This window comes from Micrasema longulum, unplaced genomic scaffold, assembly GCF_059751315.1.
Source record: "Micrasema longulum isolate JH-2025_06_02 unplaced genomic scaffold, ASM5975131v1 h1tg000308l, whole genome shotgun sequence".
Taxonomy (NCBI): Eukaryota; Metazoa; Arthropoda; class Insecta; order Trichoptera; family Brachycentridae; genus Micrasema; species Micrasema longulum.
In genome coordinates this window covers 8,481-24,266 of record NW_028277512.1, presented here as the reverse complement: position 1 = coordinate 24,266, position 15,786 = coordinate 8,481, and the positions used below count along the sequence as shown (strand labels likewise).

General features: G+C 35.6%; 1 long non-coding RNA gene across 3 annotated transcripts; it reads right to left on the bottom strand.

The window, feature by feature from the left end:
• Positions 1-8,472: 8,472 nt before the first annotated feature.
• On the bottom strand, positions 8,473-15,412 carry LOC148282627 (uncharacterized). Of its 3 annotated transcripts, none has more exons than XR_015822049.1 (2): positions 11,945-15,412; positions 8,473-11,607 (listed from the first exon to the last, which is right to left on the bottom strand). It is a non-coding gene; the product is annotated as an uncharacterized LOC148282627 (long non-coding RNA). The 3 variants fall into 3 exon arrangements; XR_015822050.1 differs by having other exon boundaries at positions 8,473-11,278; XR_015822051.1 differs by having other exon boundaries at positions 12,274-15,412.
• Positions 15,413-15,786: the final 374 nt, after the last annotated feature.

The following is a 15,786-nucleotide window of genomic DNA, read 5'->3' as shown; positions in this document are numbered from 1 at the left end:
CTCATGCGATTCAAGTTGCTAAGCATCGTGTCTGCTTTGTCAACCAGCCCCCATGTTTTTATTGTAATCTAATACATAATAATACACTCTCTTTCTCTTTCCCTTTCTCTTTCTCTTTCCCTTTCTCTTTCTCTTTCTCTTTCTTAAAATAGGTTCTCCCGTTGTCCTATTGGTTTTCCCCGATGACGCCATAGATTCATCGTGAAGTGTTGTAAGTTTTAGTGTCGTGAAGTGTTGTAAGACATTATCTCTGTTTTATTTGTAAAATCTCCAAATAAAGTCTCATAGATATTTCAAATGACGTGATCGTCGCAGCTTTTGATTGTGTAACTAGTCTCGTGAACATATTATTATTATTATTTATTTTATTTAGTTCTATGATTAACATAGTCTAATATATATTTACAACACAATATTTACATATATACTTATTCTAACATTATTTATCACTATTGTACACTTAATATCCTAATTTATAATATTCCCTGTTTCATATGTACATTGGTGTGTAACATGGTTTGTTTTTTTTAAACAAGTTATCAAATCACATACTTTTAGTTTTCTTAATTCACTCTGTGACGGAAAATCCTTTTCATAGTTTTTATGAACCGTTTTATGATGCCTCTCTGAGTTCCCACGCTCGGGTGTCGCAACTGACGCACGCCGAATGAGACAAATGCACTTACCCTTTACCGTACGAAAGAAATATTCTTCCTCCCGATCGTTACTAAAATTATACATTTTAATTTTCTTCGACGCTCTCATTTTGTACTATTTATTAATAAACTTTGTATCGACGTATCGCCTTCAAGTTACAACTTAGACTGACTCCTATTTATATTGGCGCGAACGGAGCCTCGAATGTTTCCTCCGAACACGCCACCCGTAGTTTCTAGAAAAATCGGTAAAAATCAAAAATGAGAATTCTTTTTTAATTTTTTTTTATTCCAGTAAAATGGCTACCTAGTGCAGAGCCGATTCTACCATATAAACATAAACATAAAACAAAATTTTATATGTGAATCACTCACGGTGGTCTCGGCATATCCCGCCGTCGCTCGAACGACGGTGAATGGATCCACCCCGCAGTGGCTTAGAGAAGCGCGTTATTAGAACTTTTACAAGTACCGCGCGTTCCTTTGATAAAGCCGCCTTTTGCCGCCAGTAGGGGGGTTATTTCGATAAAAGAAAATGATGAGGGGGTTATTCTGGCCTAATTGTGGATCGAATCAATTTTAGTAGTTTATTCGTTACATTTTGTTTTAGTTACCTCCTACTAAAATAAAATCTGCGAATAGTTCTAAATCAGATATTTTTTCTCTAGATCGACTCGAAAAGCACTCGCGATCGACCGTTCGAGCACCCCCGTTGTAAGTGTTCTTACAATCTTTGAGCTGTAAATATTTCATTTAAAAATGCAAGTAAATTAAATGGAAAAAAAAATTACCAGAAAAAGTACAATCTAATTTTGGGTGGTCCATTACCTAAGTTAATTTTGTTACCGTTTTTACAAACTTCTTCGTGTTTGATAATAGAAAAAACTGGACTTGCAGACTATATAAAGCCGCTTTACTGAGATCGGAAGAGCCTCAAACTTTTTCCAGGCATAGATATTCACGTAAAGACACAATTCATCGCTAACTTCATATACCTAAAATGTGGAGAATTTTGTAAGTTCAATTTCATGAACATTTGTGACGTAAGAAAAAAAAGAGAAATGACTAATAAATTAATAGTATTTAGACAATCTTAACTCTTAATTAAAATAGCTGGAGATATATTATTCCGTTGAACAAAATGCTTTCAAGTAGGTGATGTAGGGTCGCTGGACTGCTCGATGCAAATTTGTTGTGAAAAATGGGACACTGAAAAGGGGAATAATATTTTTTCCACCCAATCTTTGAAACAGGCAAAGTCGCACCACCCAGAGCTTGTTCGATTTTATCTAGCATTGTTTGAACCATTTTTGGTAACTGTAACAGCCCATTTTAACCTCAGCTGGTAAAAGCATGAACTTATCGTTCTACTAATTTGAGCGTCAAGAGAAAGGTCAGAATGAAGGAATACTCCCAGTAGTTTAACAGTGGGTAAAGCGGTACTCCTTACATCAGGTAGTGCCGTATCTTGAATTAAATTCTGTCGTCTCCATCCATAGTTGTTCCGTTTTAGACGGGCTAAGTGTTAGTCTATTTTCAGCCATCCAGTTTCCTATTTTTTCAATGCATCCATTAATCAGATAAACAAGCACGTTTCTCTGGCTCGGTTTACAATAAAAATAAATTTGTGTATCATCTGCATAGCAGTAAGACCAAAATCCACATTTTGTAATAATGCTCTCAATATCAGTGGTGTACAGGAGATAGAGGAGTGATCCGAGTACTGATCCTTGGGGTACTCCAGTAGACACCTTAAAGTTGGACGAGCATCTTTTGGACCATATATGGTAACCGTAATGGAACTCCTTACATCGGGTAGTGCAGTATCTTAAATTAAATTCTGTCGTCTCCATCCATAGTTGTTCCGTTTTAGACGGGCTAAGTGTTAGTCTATTTTCAGCCATCCAGTTTCCTATTTTTTCAATGCATCCATTAATCAGATAAACAATCACGTTTCTCTCGCTCGGTTTACAATAAAAATAAATTTATGTATCATTTGAGTTCTTCGATAGTATTCTCTATATCTTTGGTGTAAAGGAGATAGAGGAGTGGTCCGAGTACTGATCCTTGGGGTACTCCAGTAGACACCTTAAAGTTGGATGAGCATCTTTTGGACCACATATTGAAACGGTTCATCTTGGTCGTTTCTTAGGATAACCGTGGTTTCATTCGGAGGGCCCTAAAGTATCGTATATGTCCTGTAGGATGGTGAATACAGGACAAATCCCTATCTCTCACGAGTGTCACCACGGGCGTCCCTCCGGCTGTCAGCGTATCAGAACAGTACTCCAGGATCCCAGAGTGGTTTCGTGGGTAAATTCACCTACAGACTCCGTCTCTCGGAGATGTGACTTGTGTGTGTTTCTCTCGCTCGGTTAACAATAAAAATAAATTTGTGTATCATCTGCATAGCAGTAAGACAATCCACATTTTGTAATAATGCGAATTTTTCTGCGAATTTTTAAAAATTTATTTTTCAAAAATATTTACAAAATATTCTTAAATTAAAGTCCTGCTGAGTTGCATACATACAACTCGTCAGCAGGTTCTTATAAATTACATTGATTATTTACACTTAACCTACATTAACAATACTTTTACTTGAAAAACAATTACAGATTACATTTTGAAAAATTAAAAACTATCACTAATACAAAAAACTTTTTTCTAATAACCATAATTTGAGCAAACGTCGAACTCCTGTATTTAACTCAGTATTTTTAATATTGTTTGGTAACATATTAAATATTTTAGGTATACTGTATTGCAGTGTCTTTTTGCCATATTTATTGCAGTATCTAGGAACAGCTAGCCGTTCCATACTAGTAAACCTAGTGTTGTTATCATGTACCGACTTGAGTTTATACTCGGAGTGCGACGCATGCTGACAAATTAATTTGTACCCAAGTAGAGCCCTAACAGATAATTTATTTACAGATTTATACATTAATGATATTGAAATATTGTGTCTCTGGCGGAATACATCTTTATGTAGTAGCAATTTGATCATAGAATTTTGCAAGGTTTGAATAAAATTAATATTAGTTTCACTTGATAACCCCCAGGAAGTCATGGCGTATCGTATAATTGATTCAGAGAGAGATAAATAAATAATTCGTAAAGTATTAACAGGGACATAATATTTTGATATGTACATTCTATTACTTATTGCTCTTAATCGCTTACACAATTTTCTAATATGTACATCCTATTTAAAATTACAATCTAATAGTTAAACCTAAATAAACATACTGCTCAATATTTTCACACATGCACGGTTGCATAATATCACTATGGATACACGTATAGTTATGTGATAAAATTGACGGTGTTGTGTGAGTTTTATAGTTCGGTGATCTTATGTGCATAAGTTTGGTTTTCTTTGAATTAATTATTAAACCTGCATCATGGGACCATTTTTGCAGGTTTAAAAAGTCTTCTTGCAATAATTTCTCTGCAGTTTTGAGGTCCTTGTGAGACACAACTAAAGCAGTATCATCGGCGTATACACAGTGTTTGACATTATTAAATAGTTCATACATGACTGTCACATATATTATATACAAGGTAGGGCCCAATATTGATCCTTGTGGCACTCCCGAAGAAACGTGTTCTGTTTTACTATTTTCATCTAATACTTTGACACATATTTTTCTATTAGTTAAATAATTTTTGAAAAGTTTTAAAAGGTTTCCTCTGATTCCAATGTCATTTAATGTGTCTATTAATTTTGAATGGTTAATTGTATCAAATGCCTTTGAATTGTCGATAAATAGAACAAGGGTGTGATATTTTTTATTTAGTTCATTATTTATTCCATTTGAAAAATCTTGTAATAATAATTCCGTACTCTTTTTCTTTTGGAAACCATATTGATACTGATCAATTATAGAAAATTTTGATAAATAATTAATTAATTTTTGAGCTGTGTATTTTTCTAATATTTTTTCAAAAACAGGTAAAATACTCATTGGTCGATAGTTACTAATGTTTGAATGTTTACCACTTTTATATATGGGTCTGACTATACTATATTTAAGTAATTCTGGTATTTCCGCTTGGAGTATAATTAACGTGACCATTTATTTTTTGACTCAAAACGGGACATTGGTTTATTTAAGTCAAATAACCATAGGTAGTCATTGAAAAAAAAATACTTTTTAAAGTTATATTGATGTATTTAGAAAAATTAAGATAACATTAAAGTTACTAATTGAAATCCAAAATGTTTAGTTATATTTATATTTTTCAGAGGAACAAATTTGTTTTAAAACATTTGGTGATGATTTCAAGTAGGAATGAAACTCTTGGCACGTTTTTTTTATATTGACCTTGGTAATCAACATCGCCTTTAAAACTGGAATTTGTAACGGAGTTTTCTCAGATGTCCATAATTTGTTCATCATAGAAAATACTCTTTCTACTGAAGCATTTGTAGCAGGCAAACATAAAATATATTCAATTAAAACAGAAAAATTTTCATGCTGCAGATTGTTGGCGTGAAAATGTTTGAATACTTCCACCCAACGAGTTTCCGTGGAAACATTTTGATTATTCCATTCTGTTACCTTTTGCGATGTAATGTAGTTAGAAATTAATGAAAATTCGTCAAAAACTTCTGTATCTTTTCATATATCAATATATTCCTTTTCAATTAGGACATCCAGAGCTTTTTGAATGTCTTCCCATGCGGGGACGTTTTTTAAATCTGCCCAAAAAAATATCTCCATTTCTTTGGTTAGAAAGCAAGTCCACTGCTCCAGATATTCACGGCTTGTTTTATAAAATTCTGTAGCCGTCCTTTTCACAAACTCTTCATCGATACCAGTACCATTATCTTTCAATTTCACCATAAATTGACGGACTGAAAATGGGAGAAACTGATTGGTCTGTTTCTGAGTGAAATTATCTTTTAGTTGATTGATTTCTTTCGCAGCTTCAATTGCTGATACAGTCTGACCTTCAAGTTTCAATACAGCTTGATGAAAACTTGCTGACTGAGCGTGTAAAAAATAAAGCCACAATTCTGATGTGGGATCTTCAAAAAAGTTTTTTAGTAAAATGGGACATTTTTCAATACTCAAAAAGTAGTTTTTTAATGGCTGATACATTTTTAAAACCCTTTCTAATGTAGGCATAAGAGCAAGCCATCTGGTTTTGCTATAGCCGAGCATTTGTTGATATTCCGTTTCAGTTTCGGCGCAAAACTCCTTTAGAGCTTCAACTCGAATCGTGTAAATATAAAAAAATGAATATATCTTCACAATCATACTTTCATAATCTAAGGGTAGCCCACCTGCAGCAGATTTTACAGCATTATGAATTACATGGGCTCCACATCCAATACCTATTAATGGCTTTTTCATAAATGTTTGTAATTTTGTCAAGACATTGTTAGTTCCTCGCCTAGCTGCGCCCCCGAAATTGACGTTGGCATTGTCCCCACAAAATGCCACGACTTTTTCTGTTAAATTGTAATCTGTCAACACTTGGTTTAAATAATTGACAATTATATCTGAAGTCTCACCTGGCTGTTCTTGTAGGTCTAAAATTTTCACTTGTACACCTACGTAGGGTAGAAAAAAGCGCACTACAATAGGGTATACTTTCTTACTACCATGGTTTGAAGCGTCAGTCAAAATTGTAATACAATTCGCCGTATCAATATCATCTTTAATTCTTTAATCGCTGTACGCGCCAAAACATTTACTGCAATAGCTTCTGATTTCGTACGCGCGCATGTAAATTTCAAATCAAAACATGATTGAATTATTTTCGAAGCACAATCATTGGAGCGAAAACTGTGATTTTCCTGTATCGTGTGATAAGCCCAGACGCCTTCTGCCGCAGCGATATCCAAATCCTTTGAAACACTAAATTCTGTACGACACTTTTCGCATCTGACATCTGAGGGAGTATTTATTTGCCTAATAAAAGGATATTTTGCTTGTAAGCTAACATTAAACGAACACTTACGTTTTGGCATATTAACTTAGGATTCCAAAATAAAAGAAGTTAAAGAAAACTACTAATCGAGCATCAAACAACAAAACAATGAGCGAGAAGTGAGCGAACGAAAACTCTGTCAAATAACAATAATAAGCCAAAGCGCGCGCGAACGTTGGCATCCTCGGCTACTCTCGGCTCTCGGTTATCGTCGCGTCAACGGACGACGCGGTCGGTCTTGCTCTCGCACACTGCTCGCGTCCAGCCGACCGTACGGTAAGCTTTGGTTCCTCAATTTTCGCGCGGATTCCGAAAACGGGACAATTTTGCGTCCGAGAATTTATTTCGGGGACACCGGGACTCGTAATTATAAAATGGGACAGTCCCGTTCAAAACGGGACGTCTGGTCACGTTAAGTATAATGCAATTAATTAAATGTGTTAATACTGGTCCTAATAAATCAATATGTTTTTTTACATCATACATTCTAATATTATCAAATCCAGCAGATTTACTATTTTTAAATTTTTTAACTATATTAACGACATCTTTTATTTTTGCTCTAGGCAAAAACATGCTCTGCGGTTGTTTGTCAATTGACGCATCAATTGTTTTTTTATTACAATGATGTAGCATGCTATTTATACTTTTTGTAAAATGATCAACAAAATCGTCACTAATATTTTTAGGAGTAGTATCATTCTTTATTAAATATTTATTTATGGTTTCATCGCAACTGCTTTTACTCCTTTTCCCTAACAACTTATTTATTTCGTCCCAAGTTTTCTTAGTATCATTGAAGCAATGTTTGAATTTGTTTCCATAAAAAGCAGTTTCATTAATCTTAATTAATTTAGTTACATTATTTCTTAACAATTTATATTCTTTTTCATATGATTTATTTGTAGGAGTACTTTTCCATCTTTTATAAAACATGTCTCTATTTCGTATTTTTTCTAATAAATCATTTGTGACCCATTCTTTAATAGCATAGGGTCTAGCCTTTGGTTTAAAATGTATGTTTTTTTTACTTTTTTATAAATTTCATTGAAGCAGACATATAAGTTATCATAAAGTATAAGACAATTTGATTCTTCTATAAGAGAGTTCCAGTTATATTTCCTTATTTCATAATCAATATGTTTTTGAGATAATATAGACAAACGATTAAAATTATTTTGTTGAGGCATGGATTTATTTTTATCAAATATAATTTGAATTGCTGTTATAAAGTGATCAGCAATCATCGTGTCGGTGACACAAGCAGCTATATTATTTTCACTTATCAATCTAACATAAATATGATCAATACAAGACTTAGTAATTTCGCCACTAACAATCGCTTCCCTAGTTACATCATTTATACACTTTATAAAATAGTTATTTGCAAGTAAGTTTTCATATGATATTATCACAGGATCTTGAGTATTGAGCACATTTAAATTTATGTCTCCCATAAGAATTGCTTCCACATGTTGAAAATTACTTTTAAGAATATGATCTATTTCATTGAGTAAATAATTTTTATTCATATTTGGAGGTCGATATGCAGCGAGTAGGTTAATTTTGGTTTTATTTTTTAATGTTAGTGTTCCAAAAATATTCTCAAAGTTTACAGAACATATTAATTCAGGTTGAAAAACAATATTTTTATCTATGAAAAGCAAAATGCCTCCTCCAGATCTTTTATTTCTACAAAAACTATACGAGTTATATCCCGGAATATTAAATAAGTTGACTAACTCACTTTTTAGAGACGTTTCGCACAGCATTATTACATCAATTTTATCCAAACAATTTTTAAAATATATCATGAATGAGTCCCAATATTTAGTAACAGATCGAATATTAATTTGGACACATGTCAAGTGTGTGACTGTGTCATCTTGTTTCATAATCCAGTCTTCTATTTTTGTTGTTCTTGTATAAGTGATTTCAATATCTTCATCCATATATGAAAAAGCCATATCTAGTACTCAATCTTTTGCTGCGCAAATAAGAGCATTTTTTTATATATAGGACATGTTTTATCATTTGCTTGATGATTTACAGCGTTTTTTAAATCATTTTTTTCATCGTATTTAGAGCAGTTAAGACAGATTGGTGAGCTTTTGTCTTTTTTAATACATTCTCTATAAGAATGATCATCGGCACAAAAAGAACATTTAGGTTTTGTATTATCTTTGTGGAGACATCTAGCAGACGAATGTCCAAAGAATAAACAGTGAAAACACTGCAGTAGAGGGTTTGCATCCTCAACATATATCCTTTGATAGCCCAAATATAATTGACCTTTATGTGAAATAATTTGTGAATAGCATGCTAATGCGAATTTTGCGTGGCGGGTATAGGAATGTACTGGAAACGGTAATTAATTCGCATTTGCCCGAGAATGTCAGTTAACGATGATTTGAGTGCTTAATGATTTTTTATTCTGTTGAACTAGTGAGAAAGTGAAATTTTACTAGAACAGGTGTAAGGCATGATTTTTTTCATAGGTTACGTTCAAAGATATTTATTAAAATAAAATTTGAGTTATGCATTTATGTGCATAACGTTCTCGTAAGACGTTGGTTATTTTATGAATCTAGAAGTGTCTATTTTATTCTGGGCAATTTACGAAATACATTAGTAATTAGGATTACAGAATGGCGATAAGTCCGCCCTTGGGACATGGATATGAATTGATGAAGTAATTTTGGAATTTATGAACCACGAATAAATTGCTACATGCGTGTTACGAAAGTGACAAGAATAATGAATTAAAAATTGCAGAATTGAAACATGGAGACATTAAAGCGTCTTTGATTGCTGTCGGGATCAAGGTCCGGCGAGGTCAGAAACAGTCACTTTTTATCACCGAAGGGAGATAAAGAAATGTTAAAAAAATGGCGTGAGACGGAATCTGCAGGTGTGAATGAAATTTATTTAAAAGTGCCTACACGTTGGGCTCCAGTGAAACGGTTCATCTTGGTCGTTTCTTAGGATAACCGTGGTTTCACTCGGAGGGCCCTAAAGTATCGTATATGTCCTGTAGGATGGTGAATACAGGACAAATCCCTATCTCTCACGAGTTTCACCACGGGCGTCCCTCCGGCTGTCAGCGTATCACAACAGTACTCCAGGATCCCAGAGTGGTTTCGTGGGTAAATTCACCTACAGACTCCGTCTCTCGGAGATGTGACTTGTGTGTGTTTCTCTCGCTCGGTTAACAATAAAAATAAATTTGTGTATCATCTGCATAGCAGTAAGACCACAATCCACATTTTGTAATAATGCTCTCAATATCAGTGGTGTACAGGAGATAGAGGAGTGGTCCGAGTACTGATCCTTGGAGTACTCCAGTAGACACCTTAAAGTTGGACAGGCATCTTTTGGACCATATTTGGTAACCGTAATGGAACTCCTTACATCGGGTAGTGCAGTATCTTAAATTAAATTCTGTCGTCTCCATCCATAGTTGTTCCGTTTTAGACGGGCTAAGTGTTTGTCTATTTTGAGCCATCCAGTTTCCTATTTTTTCAATGCATCCTATTATCAGATAAACAAGCACGTTTCTCTCGCTCGGTTTACAATAAAAATAAATTTATGTATCATTTGAGATCTTCGGTAGTATTCTCTATAACTTTGGTGTAAAGGAGATAGAGGAGTGGTCCGAGTACTGATTCTTGGGGTAGACACCTTAAAGTTGGACGAGCATCTTTTGGACCATATTTGGTAACCGTAATGGAACTCCTTACATCGGGTAGTGCAGTATCTTAAATTAAATTCTGTCGTCTCCATCCATAGTTGTTCCGTTTTAGACGGGCTAAGTGTTAGTCTATTTTGAGCCATCCAGTTTCCTATTTTTTCAATGCATCCAATTATCAGATAAACAAGCACGTTTCTCTCGCTCGGTTTTCAATAAAAATAAATTTATGTATCATTTGAGATCTTCGGTAGTATTCTCTATAACTTTGGTGTAAAGGAGATAGAGGAGTGGTCCGAGTACTGATCCTTGGGGTAGACACCTTAAAGTTGGACGAGCATCTTTTGGACCATATTTGGTAACCGTAATGGAACTCCTCACATCGGGTAGTGCAGTATCTTAAATTAAATTCTGTCGTCTCCATCCATAGTTGTTCCGTTTTAGACGGGCTAAGTGTTAGTCTATTTTCAGCCATCCAGTTTCCTATTTTTTCAATGCATCCAATTATCAGATAAACAAGCACGTTTCTCTCGCTCGGTTTACAATAAAAATAAATTTATGTATCATTTGAGTTCTTCGGTAGTATTCTCTATAACTTTGGTGTAAAGAAGATAGAGGAGTGGTCCGAGTACTGATCCTTGGGGTACTCCAGTAGACACCTTAAAGTTGGACGAGCATCTTTTGGACCATATTTGGTAACCGTAATGGAACTCCTTACATCGGGTAGTGCAGTATCTTAAATTAAACTCTGTCGTCTCCATCCATAGTTGTTCCGTTTTAGACGGGCTAAGTGTTAGTCTATTTTCAGCCATCCAGTTTCCTATTTTTTCAATGCATCCAATTATCAGATAAACAAGCACGTTTCTCTCGCTCGGTTTACAATAAAAATAAATTTATGTATCATTTGGGATCTTCGGTAGTATTCTCTATAACTTTGGTGTAAAGGAGATAGAGGAGTGGTCCGAGTACTGATCCTTGGGGTAGACACCTTAAAGTTGGACGAGCATCTTTTGGACCATATTTGGTAACCGTAATGGAACTCCTTACATCGGGTAGTGCAGTATCTTAAATTAAATTCTGTCGTCTCCATCCATAGTTGTTCCGTTTTAGACGGGCTAAGTGTTAGTCTATTTTCAGCCATCCAGTTTCCTATTTTTTCAATGCATCCAATTATCAGATAAACAAGCACGTTTCTCTCGCTCGGTTTACAATAAAAATAAATTAATGTATCATTTGAGTTCTTCGGTAGTATTCTCTATAACTTTGGTGTAAAGAAGATAGAGGAGTGGTCCGAGTACTGATTCTTGGGGTAGACACCTTAAAGTTGGACGAGCATCTTTTGGACCATATTTGGTAACCGTAATGGAACTCCTTACATCGGGTAGTGCAGTATCTTAAATTAAATTCTGTCGTCTCCATCCATAGTTGTTCCGTTTTAGACGGGCTAAGTGTTTGTCTATTTTGAGCCATCCAGTTCCCTATTTTTTCAATGCATCCAATTATCAGATAAACAAGCACGTTTCTCTCGCTCGGTTTTCAATAAAAATAAATTTATGTATCATTTGAGATCTTCGGTAGTATTATCTATAACTTTGGTGTAAAGGAGATAGAGGAGTGGTCCGAGTACTGATCCTTGGGGTACTCCAGTAGACACCTTAAAGTTGGACGAGCATCTTTTGGACCATATTTGGTAACCGTAATGGAACTCCTTACATCGGGTAGTGCAGTATCTTAAATTAAACTCTGTCGTCTCCATCCATAGTTGTTCCGTTTTAGACGGGCTAAGTGTTAGTCTATTTTCAGCCATCCAGTTTCCTATTTTTTCAATGCATCCAATTATCAGATAAACAAGCACGTTTCTCTCGCTCGGTTTACAATAAAAATAAATTTATGTATCATTTGGGATCTTCGGTAGTATTCTCTATAACTTTGGTGTAAAGGAGATAGAGGAGTGGTCCGAGTACTGATCCTTGGGGTAGACACCTTAAAGTTGGACGAGCATCTTTTGGACCATATTTGGTAACCGTAATGGAACTCCTTACGTCGGGTAGTGCAGTATCTTAAATTAAATTCTGTCGTCTCCATCCATAGTTGTTCCGTTTTAGACGGGCTAAGTGTTAGTCTATTTTCAGCCATCCAGTTTCCTATTTTTTCAATGCATCCAATTATCAGATAAACAAGCACGTTTCTCTCGCTCGGTTTACAATAAAAATAAATTTATGTATCATTTGGGATCTTCGGTAGTATTCTCTATAACTGTGGTGTAAAGGAGATAGAGGAGTGGTCCGAGTACTGATTCTTGGGGTAGACACCTTAAAGTTGGACGAGCATCTTTTGGACCATATTTGGTAACCGTAATGGAACTCCTTACATCGGGTAGTGCAGTATCTTAAATTAAATTCTGTCGTCTCCATCCATAGTTGTTCCGTTTTAGACGGGCTAAGTGTTTGTCTATTTTGAGCCATCCAGTTCCCTATTTTTTCAATGCATCCAATTATCAGATAAACAAGCACGTTTCTCTCGCTCGGTTTACAGTAAAAATAAATTTATGTATCATTTGGGATCTTCGGTAGTATTCTCTATAACTTTGGTGTAAAGGAGATAGAGGAGTGGTCCGAGTACTGATTCTTGGGGTAGACACCTTAAAGTTGGACGAGCATCTTTTGGACCATATTTGGTAACCGTAATGGAACTCCTTACATCGGGTAGTGCAGTATCTTAAATTAAATTCTGTCGTCTCCATCCATAGTTGTTCCGTTTTAGACGGGCTAAGTGTTAGTCTATTTTCAGCCATCCAGTTTCCTATTTTTTCAATGCATCCAATTATCAGATAAACAAGCACGTTTCTCTCGCTCGGTTTACAATAAAAATAAATTTATGTATCATTTGGGATCTTCGGTAGTATTCTCTATAACTTTGGTGTAAAGGAGATAGAGGAGTGGTCCGAGTACTGATCCTTGGGGTAGACACCTTAAAGTTGGACGAGCATCTTTTGGACCATATTTGGTAACCGTAATGGAACTCCTTACATCGGGTAGTGCAGTATCTTAAATTAAACTCTGTCGTCTCCATCCATAGTTGTTCCGTTTTAGACGGGCTAAGTGTTAGTCTATTTTCAGCCATCCAGTTTCCTATTTTTTCAATGCATCCAATTATCAGATAAACAAGCACGTTTCTCTCGCTCGGTTTACAATAAAAATAAATTTATGTATCATTTGGGATCTTCGGTAGTATTCTCTATAACTTTGGTGTAAAGGAGATAGAGGAGTGGTCCGAGTACTGATTCTTGGGGTAGACACCTTAAAGTTGGACGAGCATCTTTTGGACCATATTTGGTAACCGTAATGGAACTCCTTACATCGGGTAGTGCAGTATCTTAAATTAAATTCTGTCGTCTCCATCCATAGTTGTTCCGTTTTAGACGGGCTAAGTGTTAGTCTATTTTCAGCCATCCAGTTTCCTATTTTTTCAATGCATCCAATTATCAGATAAACAAGCACGTTTCTCTCGCTCGGTTTACAATAAAAATAAATGTATGTATCATTTGGGATCTTCGGTAGTATTCTCTATAACTGTGGTGTAAAGGAGATAGAGGAGTGGTCCGAGTACTGATTCTTGGGGTAGACACCTTAAAGTTGGACGAGCATCTTTTGGACCATATTTGGTAACCGTAATGGAACTCCTTACATCGGGTAGTGCAGTATCTTAAATTAAACTATGTCGTCTCCATCCATAGTTGTTCCGTTTTAGACGGGCTAAGTGTTAGTCTATTTTCAGCCATCCAGTTTCCTATTTTTTCAATGCATCCAATTATCAGATAAACAAGCACGTTTCTCTCGCTCGGTTTACAATAAAAATAAATTTATGTATCATTTGGGATCTTCGGTAGTATTCTCTATAACTGTGGTGTAAAGGAGATAGAGGAGTGGTCCGAGTACTGATTCTTGGGGTAGACACCTTAAAGTTGGACGAGCATCTTTTGGACCATATTTGGTAACCGTAATGGAACTCCTTACATCGGGTAGTGCAGTATCTTAAATTAAACTCTGTCGTCTCCATCCATAGTTGTTCCGTTTTAGACGGGCTAAGTGTTAGTCTATTTTCAGCCATCCAGTTCCCTATTTTTTCAATGCATCCAATTATCAGATAAACAAGCACGTTTCTCTCGCTCGGTTTTCAATAAAAATAAATTTATGTATCATTTGAGATCTTCGGTAGTATTATCTATAACTTTGGTGTAAAGGAGATAGAGGAGTGGTCCGAGTACTGATCCTTGGGGTACTCCAGTAGACACCTTAAAGTTGGACGAGCATCTTTTGGACCATATTTGGTAACCGTAATGGAACTCCTTACATCGGGTAGTGCAGTATCTTAAATTAAACTCTGTCGTCTCCATCCATAGTTGTTCCGTTTTAGACGGGCTAAGTGTTAGTCTATTTTCAGCCATCCAGTTTCCTATTTTTTCAATGCATCCAATTATCAGATAAACAAGCACGTTTCTCTCGCTCGGTTTACAATAAAAATAAATTTATGTATCATTTGGGATCTTCGGTAGTATTCTCTATAACTTTGGTGTAAAGGAGATAGAGGAGTGGTCCGAGTACTGATCCTTGGGGTAGACACCTTAAAGTTGGACGAGCATCTTTTGGACCATATTTGGTAACCGTAATGGAACTCCTTACGTCGGGTAGTGCAGTATCTTAAATTAAATTCTGTCGTCTCCATCCATAGTTGTTCCGTTTTAGACGGGCTAAGTGTTAGTCTATTTTCAGCCATCCAGTTTCCTATTTTTTCAATGCATCCAATTATCAGATAAACAAGCACGTTTCTCTCGCTCGGTTTACAATAAAAATAAATTTATGTATCATTTGGGATCTTCGGTAGTATTCTCTATAACTGTGGTGTAAAGGAGATAGAGGAGTGGTCCGAGTACTGATTCTTGGGGTAGACACCTTAAAGTTGGACGAGCATCTTTTGGACCATATTTGGTAACCGTAATGGAACTCCTTACATCGGGTAGTGCAGTATCTTAAATTAAATTCTGTCGTCTCCATCCATAGTTGTTCCGTTTTAGACGGGCTAAGTGTTTGTCTATTTTGAGCCATCCAGTTTCCTATTTTTTCAATGCATCCTATTATCAGATAAACAAGCACGTTTCTCTCGCTCGGTTTACAATAAAAATAAATTTATGTATCATTTGAGATCTTCGGTAGTATTCTCTATAACTTTGGTGTAAAGGAGATAGAGGAGTGGTCCGAGTACTGATCCTTGGGGTAGACACCTTAAAGTTGGACGAGCATCTTTTGGACCATATTTGGTAACCGTAATGGAACTCCTTACATCGGGTAGTGCAGTATCTTAAATTAAATTCTGTCGTCTCCATCCATAGTTGTTCCGTTTTAGACGGGCTAAGTGTTTGTCTATTTTGAGCCATCCAGTTTCCTATTTTTTCAATGCATCCTATTATCAGATAAACAAGCACGTTTCTCTCGCTCG